Source organism: Papio anubis, chromosome 8, assembly GCF_008728515.1.
Source record: "Papio anubis isolate 15944 chromosome 8, Panubis1.0, whole genome shotgun sequence".
Classification (NCBI taxonomy): domain Eukaryota; kingdom Metazoa; phylum Chordata; class Mammalia; order Primates; family Cercopithecidae; genus Papio; species Papio anubis.
The window spans coordinates 5,792,905-5,810,274 of NC_044983.1; the positions used below are offsets into that span (position 1 = coordinate 5,792,905).

The 17,370-nt window shown below is 36.7% G+C and overlaps 1 long non-coding RNA gene across 2 annotated transcripts in view; it reads right to left on the reverse strand.

Moving 5' to 3' along the window:
• Positions 1–9,366: 9,366 nt before the first annotated feature.
• Positions 9,367–17,370, reverse strand: part of LOC103886593 — a 149,189-nt gene continuing 141,185 nt past the window's right edge. For both annotated transcript variants that reach the window (XR_002523681.2, XR_002523680.2), the window contains one exon: positions 9,367–10,257. This is a non-coding gene — a long non-coding RNA (uncharacterized LOC103886593). The remainder of the gene's footprint in view (positions 10,258–17,370) is intronic.

Here is a 17,370-nt window from a genome sequence, read left to right on the forward strand (position 1 = left end):
TCCTCCATGTTGATACATATTGCAGTAATTTGTTCCTTTTTATTTCTGAATGATATTCCACTGTATGAATGCACCATATTCTGTTTCTCTATTTTTTCAGTTGATGGACATTTGAATTTTCATTATTTTGGCTACCATAACTAGTGTTGGTATGAATCTTTGTGTACAAGTGCATGTGTGGATATAATAGACTTTTTCTTGGATACCACCTAGTGACTAATTTTTCTTAATTTGTAAAGACCCTAAAAGAGATTACATGGCTTCTATAGTTCTTTACTATTTTTCAACTCTTAGCTTCTATTCCCTAATAAAAAATGTGCCCATCAACTTCAAAACAGTTGACATTGCAAGTCAAGATAAAATTGTTCTTAAGAATTCAACTCACATATCAATTTTTTTAAATCTTAGGTTTCCCAATTGATTTTTAATGAGAAGAAATTTTATCAGTAAACAAGACACTTCTGAGAAACAAACATTTTCAGAAAGATCACAGTCATTTCAGGCTTAAAGTTTTTAGAAAGTATAATTATCTGAAAGTAGTTACAAATAGAGGTTTATTTGTGTGCAAGGAAAATTGCCACTTTCTATTTGTAAATTATGACAAATTTGCATTCTTTTAGAATAAGCAATTAGAGAGAGGATGTGTATTTGTCTACTGAGTTGAGGGTTGCAAGTTGAAAATTTAATAAAATTATTTCCCTTCATTGCTTACAGGGTAAATACCTTATTTTAATGTATATTACATATATTTGCAAAGAAGTGGCACTTTGTAAAACCTTAGTCATATGTTCTTTTTGCTTTAAAAGTCATGTCTGCCAGGCAGTGATGATAGTAGTGCTAATAATTTGTAAAAAAAAAAAAAAAAAATCATCATCCTGATGTGTAAAAACTACAAGAAGAAGAATTTCCCAGTAAGTATTTAGCAAAGAACATTGATTTTTCTCATTATTTACTGCCTTACCTTTCTATTTCTCTAGTTAGGTGCCATTATGAAAAACAATCATATCTGAATTCTTCACATGTTCAGGAAGGTATAATTATCAGGAAGTTGACACCCAGTGGTCCTGCTCTGTAAAGTTTTTATGCTGTTTGTAGACTTCCTGTTCTTCAACCTTTTTTTTTCCCCCCCCCACAAAAAGAAGAAAGGGGACTTATTTTTAGTAAATACTCTCCATGTCTCAGGATTATCAAAACAATGCCACCAGTTAGGAAGTTGTCCAAGTCAGTGTGGGCTGCTATTACAAAATACCATAGACTGGGTGGCTTATAAAAAACACACCTGTCACAGTTTTGGAAGCTGGAAGTCCAAGGTCCAGGTGGCGGCAGATGTGGTGTCTGGTGAGGGCCCACTCCCATGTTCATAGATGGCCATCTTCTCCCTGTGTCATCACAGGCAAGGGGCAAGGGATCTTTTGGGGGTCTCTTTTGTAAGGACACTTATCTATTAGAGCCCTACTACTGTGATCTAATTCCCTCCCAAAGCACCCGCCTCCTAATACCATCACCTTAGGGATAAGGTTTCAACATATAAATGGAGAGAGAGAGAAACATTTAGTCGACAGCAACATACACATTTTTTAAAATCTCAGTTCAGAACATTTACATTAAAAGCTCAAGAATATACATACGTAAGAAGGGAAAAAAATATTTGAGTACATTTCTGCCTAACTCCACAGGCCATGGTTAGATTATATTCATAGAGTGGTTTGTAGTGAATACTTAATATTTTGGCATTTTTAAGTTAAAATTATTTTTTATATCAAAAAAATGAAATTTCATATTATATCACAATATATTACTCATTGATGTATCAAATATTTAGTTATAATTCAGAAAATAATTTTAGAATAGATTTAAGCTATAGTTAATTACTTATATTATCTGATATTTAAGTCAGACAAGTTCACAAAAATCATTAGCCTAGACAACATAAAATATTGTTACTTTTTTAACGTCTAATTTTATTAAATATCTCCTTTATGTTAGGTTTTGGTAAATATACATAGAAATGAATTTCTGCTGCTGATGTGTTTTAAAGAAAACAAGAAATACCTTTTTTTCTGACATATGGGCTGCTTTTGATTCAAGTAAGAGGAAAATAAGTGAAGATTTCTTAAAAGCCATGGGTATTTTAAAGTTATATGACGATATCTTTCTTTCCACAACTTGTATCTCTCTCTTTAGTGGAAGAGAAATTACAGTGTAATTTAGTGGTGTAAGGCATATCTCAAAAGCTAGACACACCTGGGAAAAAGATATTTTGCCCAACATTATTGTTTGTGACCTCTGGCAAGCTGCTTAATAAAATCCTCAATTTCTCTCTCTGTTAAAAATGGAGATAATAATTCTGATCTGATGGAGTTTTAAAGAGAATTAACTATCATGGAATGATTTCCAATCTCTGTGTGTTTACTGTACTTAGCAGACTACTTATTTTTGTTTCCATTTCTCTTTTAGCTTTGACATTTTTTTCACCAGGGAAGCAAAAATGCTCATTCTGGTTTTGGTTTCGTTTTGTTTTACTTTAGTTTTTTTCTTTTTTTGATAAACAGCAGCATTTTTCTAGGCACATTTTCCTTAATTTTCAAGTAAGTTATTTTATCCCTCAAACACATATAACTCTAATCTTCTCATTAAACTGAAGAATGGATTTAATTTTGTTATAGAATAGTTGCTAGTATCTCCATTGTTGCAGAAAGGCAAAAGCCTAGATTGGTGGACAAACGTCTTAGCTATCCCTCTTGTCGGAATGACTCAAGTTTAACTCATTATCATCATCATCATCTTCATCACCATCCTCATCCTTTCAATGTATAATGAGTTACTATTGAGTAGCGGTCTCACAACATCATTCACTTGATCTGCCAAAAATTCTGGAGTGAAGCAAGGCATCTATTACTGTTCTTATTTCACAGATAAATAAATTCATGCAGAGAGCACTTAAAGTCACTTATAAGTGTAGATGTGGAAAGTTACTACACTCGAATTTTTGTATTTCAAGTTTAGTACTTGGTTTCAATCAAAAATAACATTTAGGAACAAGAAATAGTGTACAGATTTAACAAATGAAATGTGAACACAAAATATCAAATAATCGTTTTCAAACACTGCATATCACACCATAACAAACAGTGATTACCAAGCCAAGAAAACTAAGGTGAACTCTGTGATTTTCTCAATTAACTTATTTGAGTTTCCAGACTGCAATTCAGGTAGGGGAAACTGAAGCTGAGTCTGGCAGTCTCTGAGTTGAGGAGATGTTGCTGAGTTTCAAGGAAGTGAATAGAATTTGCAGGAAGAATACCTAAGAGGAGAGGCACAGGGCAGTAACTCCAGATCTTGTGGGAAGGTCCACCCTGAGTAGGCAGCAGAGGTAATCAGCACATGAACTTTAGGAAACCGCACCAACCAGGGGAAAGCACTACCCAAAAGCATTAAAAGTAACATTGCCAATCAGAGTACTCACTACTCTTAGATGTTCACATTTCCCTATTTGATCTAAAGAATAAACACAGTCAAAATCCCAACCACCAAATTAAAAAAAAAAAAAAATCTTAAAATAGCTAAAACACCTGTGGAAAATAAAGACAAATTTGAAGGACAAAAATTACCTACAATAAAAGATTATAAACCAAAGTAATAAAAAGTGTAATATGAGCATAAATAGAGACAAACTGATGAAAGGAATAGAATAGGGAGTAGAGAAAAAGAGACCTGAGTTTTGACAAAGGTATGAAAGCAAATTAGAAAAGAAAGGATAGTGTTTTCAGTAAAGGATGCAGGAGTAATTGGCTATCCATATGCAAAATAATAAATTTTGATGAGAATGTCACACCATAAAAATAATTCAAAATTGGCCATAAGTCTTAGTGTAAAACCTTAAAATATTCAACTTTTAGAACAACATAGAGACAATCTTTGTGAACTTACATTAGACAAATATTTGATATATTACACCCCACAATTTATTTTCAGTCATTTGGCCTTCATGAAAATTAAATGTTTAATAATCATAAGACATTGTTGTAAATACTAAATCTCAAACCACAGACTGGAAAAATATTTTCAAATTACATATCTGATAAAGTTTCTCTCTAGAGTATATGAAGAAGTCTCAAAGCACAATAAAGAAACACCCAATTTTATAAAGGGCCAAAAATATGAACAGATCTGTCATCAAAGAACACATATGGATGGCAAAAACATGTTGATAGTGTTCAGGTTTGGGAACACATGAAAATGGAGAGATGGGTTGCTTTGCATTGGAGAGTATAACTGAAAAGAGCCCTTAGCTTTTCCCTTAAGATCATGAACAAGATAAGGATGCCCAGTCTCACCACTTCTGCTCAACACAATACCAGAAATCACAGCTAGAGAAATCAGGCAAGAAAAAGGAAAAGATAAGTACATAGGAAGGGAAGATGTGAAATTATGTTTACTGATTACATGACTTCATATATAAAATTCCTAAAAACTCCACCAAAAATGGTTAGAATAAATAAAAACAATTGAGTTTAGCCACAGGTTACAAAATCAACATATAAAATCAATAGTGTTTCTATACATGATGGACTATCCAAAAAGGAAATTAAGAAAACCGTCCCATTTACAAAAGCATCAAAAAGAAAATAGGAATATATCTTACCAAGGATATAAAAGACCTGTACAGTGAACACAATAAAACATTAGTTTAAAACAATGAAGAAGGCATAAGTAAATGGAAAGATATCCTATCTACATGGATTGGAAGAATTAACATTGCTACAATGTCTCTGCTACCCAAATCAATCTACAGATTCAATATAATTTATATGAAAATTACAATGTCCTGTTTCACAGAAATAGAAAAAAAAAATCCTAAAATTCATCTGGAACCAGAAAAGACCCCAAATCATCAAAGCAACCTTGAGCTAAAATAACAAAACTGAAGACATCACACTCCCTAATCTCAAAATATATTCTAAAGTTATTATAAAGAAAACAGCATGATACTGTCATAAAAACATAAAAGAAAATTAGCACAATTTAGCACAAAAATAAAAGAAAATCAATTGAAGAAATTGAATCAATTATAAAAAATTTACCCATAAAGAAAATGTCAATCCCTGGTGGTTCCACTGGTGAATTCTATTAAACATTCAAGGAAGAAATAACTTTTTTGTATATACTCTTTCACAAAATTTTCTATTTTGTTGGAATATTCCCCAACTTGTTTTGTGAGGCTACCAGTATCCTGATATCAAAAACACAAAGACATTAGAAAGATGGGGGAAATAATGTTACATATCAGTGTCCCTTGGGTTTACAGAAGTAAAAATCTGTCATAAGTAAATATAATACAATATATAAAGTGGATAATACAAACAATAGGATTTTTTTTTCTAGCAATCTGAGCTTGCTTGGCATTAAACCATCATTCAAGCTGACTTCCACATTTAGCCGAGACAAAACAGGAACTGTATTTATCCACCAGCCATAGTAAACTAGGAAATTGTACAGAATATGGCAGATATTGACAAAAGAAGGGACTCTAATCATAGAGGGAAGGAAACTAGACAAGGTGAATCACATTTATACCGATTTACTGTCTGGGAGGCAGTTTCCAGGATACAGTGAACACAGGAAAACACAAACACAGTCAAGTGGTTTCCATGAGTTGAGGAAGCATTTACTGAAGTTTGGGAAGAGGGGAAAGAGCAAGGATTTGCAGGAAAAAAGCACTGAAGAGCAGAGAATTCTCAGAGAAAACTCTGGATATGCACAGATTGTTCTCTTGAGTCTTTGGCTGAGTACTGATGTGCCCACATAAGGAGAAAATATCTTAAATGTGGAAAGAACAATAAAAAAGGATTAAGTTCAACAAGCTCTAGAACTCACATGGGACTCCAACCATAGTGGAGGACTTGGTAACGTACTGGGTAAAGTCTTTAGAATACATGAGAGGAGTCCCTCAGAGGGATATTTATTGCCTTTCCAAAGACATAAATTCACCCTAGACTGAAGGCTTCCCTGTACCTACCCTATGAAAGCTTAAAAACAAGTCTTGAAAGGATTCTAAGTATATTAAATGCATGCCAAAACAAACTCCAGCAGTATATAAGTAAAACATAAATGTAACAACGTAAAATTCTCCAGACCTAGCATTCAATCAAAATTTACAAGACATTCAAAGATGCAGAATCACATAACTCATAGAAAATAGTAAAGTCAGTCCATACAGAGAGACCCATAAATGGCAGGGATGATAGATCAGCAGTGGACAAAAAGTGGACACTTTATAGCATTTTCAGAAACACCACATTTCAGATTCTGGAAACTGATAAAAGGCAAACTGAGAAGTTTTTATTCAAGAGCTGGTAGAGCTTTGGTTAAGAAAAGCGGAAGTCTGGGGGCTTCTTGCCTGGGGAGTCTCTCATTTCCCCAAATTTAGTTGAAGAGAATGGTATTTTATCAGGCAGAGCTGGTGACAAAGACCAGAGGAAGCAAAGTTTACTTGAGGTGGTCAGTGAAGACCCACAGCAGCATCAGTAAAATTATCAAATTCTGTGAGCAATGCATGGGGAAAACTTGTAGCTCTGCTAGCCTGATTTCCATTTTAGTGAAGGACAGCCAGAAATTTAACAGGAAGAGCTTGGACATCAGAGAGCCATCAAAGCTCTCCACAAACCCCTAGCTGCCTGGGAAACAATTTGCATATTGGAGGAGAGAACTGAGAATTTCCAGTGGAAAGTAAAAGCTGAGAAAACTTTGAAAACACGTAATGTGCTCCCCACACACACACCCACTTGTCTCTCACACATACACATCCATCTGCAGAGACTGGAAATGTATGGCCTTGTGATGTTCAAGCACAAGCTCTGCCCGAATCATTAGCTCACCACTAAGTTAACACTGACACCGGATCAAACCCTAGAAAGATAGACTGAAAACTGAAAACAAGAATTCAAAAACAACATAGACTTTAGCAACTGTAAACAACATGGAAGACAGAGTCTTAAGTCCAAGTACATTTTTTAAAAAAAAAAGTAAAGGGAAAAATTCTGAGCTCAGAAGTACTGCAATATAATAACTAAGATAACCAGTTCTCAAAGAGAATTACAAAGTGTGCACAGAATCAGAAGGCAAAACCAAGGATGCAAAATTAAGAAAAAAAAAAGTCAATAGAAATTAACTCAGAATGGACCCAGATGTTGGATTGAGCAGATAATGGTTTAGGGCAACTATACAAATATGTTCAAATAATGAATGAAAAGTATGTTTACATAATTACAAGAAAATATGCAATGACTCAACAAAAAGGTAAAAAAAGATAAGAACCTATCAAATCTATGGAAATACTAGTGTTGAATAGTTTTTAAAAAGTGAAAATTTTACTTGATGAACTCAATAGATTTGAGACGACAGAAGGAAAGATAAATGAACTTGAAGGTAGATCAGGATAAATTATTCAATTTAAAAATCAAAAAGAAAAAAATGAAAAAATGAATATAGCCTCACAGTCGCATAGTTAAACACCAAGCACATCAAGGAATATCAAGCATACATGTGATAAAGACAGGTGGGAAAAGGGGTAGAAAAAAATTTGAAGAAATAATGGCTGAAAACTTCCCAAGTTAGATGGTAGACATTAATGTACATGTCTAAAAACATTACATTCCAAGTAGCATATATTCCAAGTAGCATAAACAGAGATTCACACACATGCACTTTATAGTCAAACTGCCAAAAGCCAATGACATGATAAAACATTGAAAGCATCAAGACAAAAACTACTTACCGCATAAAAGGGAACAAAAATATGACTAATGGCTGACTTTTCATTAGGAATATGATAGGCAGAAATGCTATGGAAAGACATAATCAAAGCACTGAGAGAAAAATCTGTGCACCAAAAAGTTTATATCCAGCAAGACCATCCTTCAAAGCGAAAGTGAAACCTGCCTGCTGGCCAAGATGAAGTAATAACAGAATGGATTTACAATCTAGTCTAAACAATCAATTTCAAAGGGATCTAATGTATGAAGTAATATTTTCAAGACATTGAGCATCAGGGAACAGAGGACGAGGATTCTGCAGAGATTGCAAATGATGCAGACATGCCCTACGATTGCCCCAGCTTAATGTCTGGAGTTAGATTCCAGGCTGTGGCACAGAGAAGAGAACCCCAGGCAGAACCTGGTGGTATCTCTGGGAGTTCAGGGAGGGTAAGGAATCTGGAGTGTTGAGGGAAAATCAACAGAGAGGAGCAAGACACGGGAGAGATACCCAGAGATCTGAAGAGAGTAGTCTTGAGGCTTAAAGTGAGTTCTTATTAGCCCAGGCATCTAAAGAAACTATAGGAAGCCAAGAAAATAATCTCCCAGAAGGATCAAAGGAAACACTCCCCTTAGCTCATGTAGAGTCAGGAATAATTCCTGCTTCCACAGTCACAGCAGAAAACATAATTCACAGGACATCAGGAACAGTAATCAGGCAAAATTAGTCATAAAGCAAATGCTGCTCTGCTGACTCCCAGCAAAGCTTAACGCAACACCCAAAAGTATAAAGAGCTTTCCAAGTAATTTAACTGTATCCTAAGAATAAAGCTAAGCACATTTATAGGAATACTTAAGTATTCAGCACCTCAAAAGGTAAAATGCACAACTGGCATACAAGTTAAAAACTACTAGGCACACACAGAAGCCAAAAAACATAACTGATAATGAAAAGTCAATAAATTAAAATCAGCTGAGACATGACACATTAATACATTTTTACAACTGTATTCCATGTGTTCAAGAAGCTAGAGGGATGGCTGAACAGGATAAATAGAGACAAGAGATAGTAAACAATCAATCAATCTTCTAGAGATGAAAACTGTAACACTGAGTAGAAAAACACACAGAATGGAATTACAGTTTAGATTGCAGAATGAAAGATTAAGGAATTTGTAAACAGTGTAATAAAAGCTTTTTAGTGAAACAGAGAAAAGAGACTAAAGAATAAAAGCATTCGTGAGAAATGAGATAACTTAAAGAGCTTAATATATGTTTAATTGGAGTTTCTGAAGGAAAAGAGATAAAAGCGATGGCATAAATCATATCTGAAGAATTATTAGCTAAATTTTTTCAAATTAGATGAAAACTAGAAACTTTCAGACCCAAGGAGGCCAAGGAACTCCAAGCACAAAAAATATGAATAAAACACAATTAAAATCAAATTGCTTTATGACAGTGATGAAAGAAACTCTTAAAAATCCACCAAGGAAATAAGGCATAGGAGAAAAAGCAAAGATGACTTCGTATTTCTCCTTAGAAACCACGTAAACAACAAAGGAATATTTTTAATGTGTTGAAAGTAAAAAAAAAAAATTCATAGAATTATATATTCAGAATAAAAATTAAAATAATGAGTAACAAAAATTATAAAGTAAAAATAAATCTAGAAAATTATGAGAAAATAAGTGAAATAAAAGCTGGTTCTTTAGTAGAAGCAGTAAAATCAGTAAACCTCCACATAAAACTTATCAAAGAGAAAACAAGAACTTCTAATTTTAGGAAAGAGAACATTACTATATGTGTTGCAGATATTTAAAGAACAGTAATAAAATATTACAAAAAACGTTATGACAATAAAATTGAAAACATAAATGGAATGGACTAAATCCTTGAAAGACACAAACTTTCAAAACTCACACGAGAAGAAAAATATGTAAATTGTTCTATCTCTAATAAAGTGAATTGTTAAAAACCTGTTCAGAAAGAAGACTCCATGTCTGTAAATTTCACCAAGCATTCAAAAAGAAATACTAACTTTACAAAAAAAATTACCAGAGCTAATAAATAGATGGGTTCCTCAAAGTTTCAGGATAAAAGATCAACATATAAAATCAATTTAGTTTTATGTGCTAACAACAAGGAATTAGAAATTAAAATGTAAAAATCAATACAATTTACAATAACATTAAATATTAAATACTGAGGATAAATCTGACAAAAGATTTATATGCTGAAGTCTATAAGACACTGCTGACAGGAATTAAATAATATCTAAATAAATGGAGATACACATCATATTCATGGCTCAAAAACCTCAATGTTGCTAAGACATTGCCTTAGTAAGTTCTGGTTACCATAATAAAATACCACAGACCTGACGTCTTAAACAGAAGAGATGTATTACCTCACAGTTTTGGAGGCTTGAAGTGTGACATCAAGGTGACAGCACTCGTTCCTAGTGAGGGCTTTTTGCCCTGCCTTACAGACAGCCTTCTTCATGCTGGGTCCGCACATGTAAAGAGAGAAACCATAAGCTATTTGGTGTCTTTTGTCCTAAGAAAACTAATCCCATCATATGGACCTCACCCTCATGAAGTTCTCTGTACCTAAGTACCTCCCAAAGGCCCTATCTCCAAATAGCATCACACTGGGAATTAGGGCTTCAACATATACATTTTGGAGGAACACTGAATATGTCTAGGTCCATAACTGACATGAACTTTTATCAGATATGTAAGTTCAATACAATTGAAATCAAAATCTCAATGGGTTTTGTGTAAAAATTGACTATTGTATAATGAAAGTCACAGTGAAATGCAAACAATATAGAAGAACCAATATATTATTTTAAAGAAGTAGGAAAAGTTGGAAAATGTACATTTCTGACTTCAAGCATTATAAAACTACAGTAATAAGACTGGACACTATTCAACTGATCAATTGAATAGATCAATGAAAGAGAATAGAGGGTCCAAATTAGACTGACATATACTCAGCTGCTTTTCAACAAAGGTGCAAAGGCAATAGTCCTTTCAACAAATGATCCTGGAATTATTGAGTATTCATATGACAAAAAAGAGCTTAGATCCATATAACATGCAAATAAAAAACTTAAAGGCAGGGCATGGTGGCTGACGCCTGTAATCCCAGCACTTTGAGAGGCCAAGCCGAGAGGATCACTTGAGCTCAGGAGTTCGAGACCAGGCTGGCCAACATGGTGAAATTCCGTCTGTAATAAAAATAAAAATTAGCCCGGCATGGTGGCAGGTGCCCAGCTACTTGGGAGGCTGAGGCAGTAGAATCACTTGAACCCAGGAGGTGGAGGTTGCTGTAAGCTGAAATCACACCACTGCACTCCAGCCTGGGTGACAGTGAGACTGTCTCAAAAAAAAAAAAAGAAAGAAAAAAAACCTCAAAATGAATTATAAACTCAGGTGAAACCTAAAATTATAACATTCCTTAGAAGAAAGCATGGAAGAATACTTGTGACTTAGGGGTAATAATAAATTTCTTACATGGTTTATAGAAAGCATAAATCATAAAATAAAATATGGACAACTTTACCAAATTTAAAAAATTTTTCTCCTTAAATGATTCCATTTTGAAGATGAAAGAGCAAGCTACAGAATGGGAAAAAGTACTCTTACAACTCAATGAAACATTGCAGACGACACCGTAAAAACGAGGCAATATTTGAACCAGTACATAAGACATAAGCCATATGAATGATCAATGAGAATGAGCACATAAAAATGCTCTCCCATTGTGATTTGTTGGTATACACTAACAAATCTCAAATTCAAAAATGAATAGTTTTTTGTTATCTCAATGAAGTTGATTTGGAGAGAAATTATATATCAAAATTTGACCTAGATTTTTATGGAACAAAATTGAAGATGTCTATCCATAGAGAGAAAGAATCTACAGAAACAAAGACTACAGATTCAGACCCCCTAGCACCCCTACTGAGGTTGCAATAGAATTAAAAGATATGAAATATAAGATAATGTTTATATGTATTAAAAAATAGCTTCAAAAGTAAATTAAGTAACAAGATAACCAAAATAGTAAAGATCTTAGAAGATACAACTATAAATACAGTTAGAAGCACAATGGAGAGGTGGAAGAATAGACAAGGTGACAGTGGAATTAGTAGCTAATCAGGAGCAACACAGAATGCAGCACAGAGAGAAAATGAGATATTAAGAATTTAGATGAGAAGTAAAGAGAATGAAACGGCACAGGAAAGAGGCCAAACTAAGCTGGATGGGTTATGAAAGTGCCAATGGCATGGGAAGGAGCAAAATTCAAGGAAATAATGACGAAGAAGACAAAAGGAAATACAAAGGAAAATACGGTCTCAAACTGTGCTAAGTTACAGAACAACAAACACAAAGTGAAAACATTAAAAGGATTACCTACAAAGGAAGAGCAAAATTACCTACCAGGGAAGGACAATTACCTATGAGGGAAAGGAACCAAAGGGTGGACTGTTCAAGACAAACCCTAGAAACCAGAAAAAAAGTAAAATGATATAGTAAAAGCGTGGAAAGAATTTACTAAGAAGAATCCTAATAATCTTCGCATAGCAGATAAGGGCATCTTTAGGCCAAAAGAAAATTGAGAAAACGTCACTAAAGGAAATTCTAAAGAATGTACATGAGAAAGAAGCAAAGTGCTCCCACAGGAAGATCTAGACTACAAAGAGAAAAGTCAAGGAAAGAAAATGTGAGGCTGGTGGGATGTTATGACTTTATCTTAATATTTCCCAATTGCTCCCTGTATCGTCTTTATGTTAGTAATTTTTAGAAGCAGAGTTATCTGGAGCCATTTATTATAGGAGCAAATAGGACTGAGCCCACAGTAAGCCCAAGGAGCATGGCAGTATCACAGTCCTGCTGCAGGATGGATGGCATAATCATCATCTAATTGTAAAACGTTGAAAGCACAGGGGCCTTAGAGAACACCCTGAACAGCCTTCTCACTTTTTAGTGAGGAAAGAAAAGGTCATATTATAATGTGTTTTTTTTTTTAAGGTAGAAACATTTGTAATATATTTTAGGAAAATTTCCATCCAAAATGGTTGAGCACCTTCAAAAGGTTGAACACATTAAGGGTAAACTGTAGCAATATGAAAAGTTAACTTGAGTGAAACAGTTCACTGTCTGTTTCCATATATGTACAGACATTAATTGCTTCTAATTGTTTAATAGAAAAGTTTGATTTATTGAAAACATTACTTCAAATATATAACATAGGGAAAGAAAGTCTTCCATTCTGAAGATGAGCTTACGAAAAACAAGAAATGGTTTCTTACTGTCTTTTCACCCTGTGTTTACTGGGTCCCCTACCCAATACATTGTATATAATAAAAGTTTAATAAATGAACTGAAAGATAATTCACTAAAACTATTTAAAGTTTGCAGACAGGCTCAATAGAATGCAGAAAAATTCAATTCTTTATGATTAAATTTTCTTATTATTGATGAGTTGGGAAGAGGAAGGGACCAATAATGAAGATCCAACAGGTATCCAGGGGAATAAGAATCCTCTAATTCCCATCCCCCTGGGTACAGGTTGGAGCTATAGGGATCAGTGCAATAAAAGAGGAAAAGAGGGGAGAGACAGAGAGGAGGAGAGGGGAGAGACAGAGAGGAGGAGAGGGGAAGACAGAGAGACACAGTGAAAGACTCCATGTTCAAAAAGAATAAAGACAATGAGTTTTATGTCATATGCTCTCAAAAAGTGTAAATATTTAGAATATTTTAGGCTGTGATCTATTGCGTCACTGGAGTTTGCCAAACAAGATGAAAAAAGAGAAGAGAAATAGGATGGAGAGAGAAGAGGAAAAAAAATTTATAAAGTATTTCTTGTTCAAAGTTCCCAGTTAGAAAACAGTCACCCTCATACACTGAATGTGTGTGTTTGTTACGCACAACAATGCTGTACATAATAACAAAAGATTGGCTGCAACCCCTCAATAGAGGGCTAGCTAAATAAACTATAGAGATACTGTACAGTTAGAAAGAGAATCAGGAAAGCCTTTGTGTCCCGATAAGGAAACTGAACAAAGCAAGGGGTAGAATAGTACGTATGAAATGGAGAAAAGAGACCATGCCTTGTTTAATCATTCTGACTTTTAAACATATGAATGCACCATGTATTTAAAACAACAGGTCTCTCTCTGTCACACACACACGTTCCCAAAAGTATACTTCCCTGATTATTGCATTTGCTTTGTGTATGTTCCATTCTTCACATTTCAATATGAGTTAGCCCACAGATACAAGAAATCATTACAGTTTTAAGGCCATAGATCTAGCAAGTATCAAACAGAGAACAGTAGGAAAGAAGTAATAACATGGTGAACATTTCCTGCTTGCATTTGTGTGAGGTGCAGTGGTGTATATGAGTCTACACATACATAAAACAGAATTAACATTGTCTCCGGCTCTCCTCCTCTCCAGCCCACCACAGAGAGACTGTCTTTGCTGCCTGGTGTGAAAAATATATAGAGGAAATACCAAAGACAGAGACAGACTCGGTTGATTTACTTTGCCAAGAGCACAGAGTTGTTGGAGGAAGGTGTATAATTCATGCTGAAGTTGAAGAGACCAATGAGAAAGAAAGGAACAAACACAGCTTGTTGATTGCATGCAGAGAAATATTTGAAGGATTGCTACCATGAATGCTGTTTTTCTTTTCTTTCTTTTTTGGTTGACAAATCGGTGGTTTAGTATTTTACAATTTTTTTCTTTTTAAAATGTGTTATTGCATAGAAACAAACTCGAAGTATATGTATAGATACATGTACACACACATTCACAAAGCACTTTCACATATTTTCTATCATTGTAACAAACTTTTAAAAAGCACCCACTTTTAAGAAAACAGGATCAAAGTAGTTAACCGACTTTTTCATTATACCACAGATAATATTGGGAAAAGACAGAATTGAGTCATTTAATAAATAAATATATATATTAATATACTTATATATTTGTTATACTAACATATAAACAAATATATATTACTAATATTCTGTTTATTGTATTAATGTATATATTTAGTAATATATGCATTTATTACTAATATAACATTTTTATTAAATATTAAATATATTTGGTATATTAGTAAAATAGTATACCAAATTGGCTATGCTAAGCAAGCTTTCTCTCATCATGGTGAGAGGTGACAATTGTGCTAGCAGCCCTCACTCTCGGCACCTTCTCAGCCTCTAGTATCCACTCTGGCGACACTTGAGGAGCCCTTCAGCCCGCCATTGCACTGTGGGAGTCCCTCTCTGGGCTGGCCTACACAGGAGCTGGCTCCCTCTGCTTGCCCGGAGGTGTGAGGGGGAGGCGCCGGGAGGCGTGGGCAGGAACTGGGGCTGCACGTGGCCTTCCTGGGCCAGCGCTAAGTTCCAGCAGGCGGGAGCTCCACACTGGGAGGGGCCGACTGGTGCCCACAGCCCAAGGCAGTGAGAGGCTTAGCACCAGGGCATCTGTGGTGGGTACACCAGGTGCCCCAGCAGTGCCAGCCCCCCGGTGCTACACTAGAGTTCTCGTTAGGCCTCAGCTGCCTTCCCATGGGGCAGGGCTTGGGACCTGCAGCCCGCCATGCTGGAACTCCCAACCCCACGGTGGGCTCCTGCTTGACCTGAGCCTCCCTGAGGAGCGCAGCCCCCTGCTCCGCAGTGCTGGGTCCCATCAACCGCTCAGAGGCTGAGGAGTGTGGGTGCATGGCGCGGGACTAGCAGGCAGCTCCGCCTGTGGCCCTGGTGCAGGATCCACTGGGTGAAGCCGGCTGGGCTCCTGAGTTGGAGAGCTTTCATGTCTAGCTAAGGGATCATAAATGCACCAATCAGCACTCTGTGTCTAGCTCAGGGTTTGTAAATGCACCAATCAGTGCTCTGTATCTAGCTAAACTAGTGGGAACTTGGAGAACTTTTACGTCTAGCAAGAGGATTGTAAATGCCCCAATCAGCACCCTGTCAAAACAGTCCAATCAGTTCTCTGTAAAGTGGACCAATCAGCTCTCTGTAAAATGGACCAATCAGAAAGATGTGGGTGGGACCAGATAAGGGAATAAAAGCAGGCTGCCTAAGTCAGCCAGTGGCAACCATTTGAGATCCCTTTCCCCACTGGTGGAAGGTTTGTTCTTTTGCTTGGTGCTGCTCACTCTTTGGGTCCGTCCTGCATTTATGAGCTGTAACACTCACCCCAAAGGTCTGCAGCTTCACTCCTGAAGCCAAAGAGACCACGAACCCACCGGGAAGAATGAACAACTCCAGACGCGCTGCCTTTAAGAGCTGTAACACTCACTGCAAAGGTCTGTAGCTTCACTCCTGTCAGCAAGACGAGGAACCCATCAGAAGGAAGAAGGTCCAGACACATCTGAACCTCTGAAGAAACAAACTCCGGGCATACCATCTTTAAGAACTGTAGCACTATGAGGGTCTGCAACTTCATTCTTGAAGTCAGTGAGACCAAGAACCCACCAATTCCGGACACAACAGGAGAGAGAGCTCACCGTGGGCCAAGCACTTTAGTTTGGTCTGAGAGACTAAGATAAATAGGAATGGTCCCTGCCTTAAAGGAGCTCACATTTCTAGCAGAGAAAGACGAGAGTCCAGTCCATCTGTGCTGTGGAAGAAGAACGGGTGGCACAGGAACGCGCAGGGGCAGGCTGCTCAGTGCTGCCTGGTGGCACTGGCATGACTTTATGGACAAGGTCACCTGGAGCTTGGCCTGGAAATCATGTAGGCACCCCACACACACACACACATCCCCAGGTAGATGAGACAGATCTGAAGCGTGTCTCTGCCAGAGGAGCCTTCCAAGTATAAAACACCTGGATGCTTTAAATTGATTGTATGTACCTGGTTAAAAATGAGAAGCGAAAAGAGGACACTGTTAGGGCAGTGAGGAGGCAGTGCAGAAACTCAAAAACACGTTTATCTTTCTCCAAATCCCATCTCTGACCACGATGACAGGACCATTCAAAATTTAGTGTGGCTAATGTCACCTGGGGCGCTCTTCTCAGGGACCACACTTAACACAGTGTCTGGGCTGAGGGTGGATGCTCTGTGGCCCATGAGAACAAAAGGGAATGGAGATAAGTCAGCTAGCCCTGGCTTCGCCACCATCCAGCCCCTTTACATCTGTAAACCTCCATTCCTTTTCAACATTTCCAATGTGAGGCTGTTGCACCTAGCAAATTGCTTCCAAACCTTGATTTTTCTATTTCTGTGTTTTTTGTATTTGCAGTGGAATTGTTAGTGTTGTTCAGAAACTTCGTGCGACAGGAATATATGAATAGCTAATGGTTGAATTATTCTGAAGGGGTAGGAGAGGGAATTCTAGAACTTCTCACAGCCTCCACTTCCTCCTGAGGCAACACCTGAAGCCCTCAGGAAGGTCCCCGAGCTCTTTTGTGTGGATCTAATGCCTACCCACACCTAATAGAACCAACGCAGCGCTGTGGAGGAAACGTGGAGCACTGTGGATTTCTCGGCAGCGGGGATGAGAATGGGTTTAAGAACACGGCAACAGGCCGGGCGCGGTGGCTCAAGCCTGTAATCCCAGCACTTTGGGAGGCCGAGGCGGGCGGA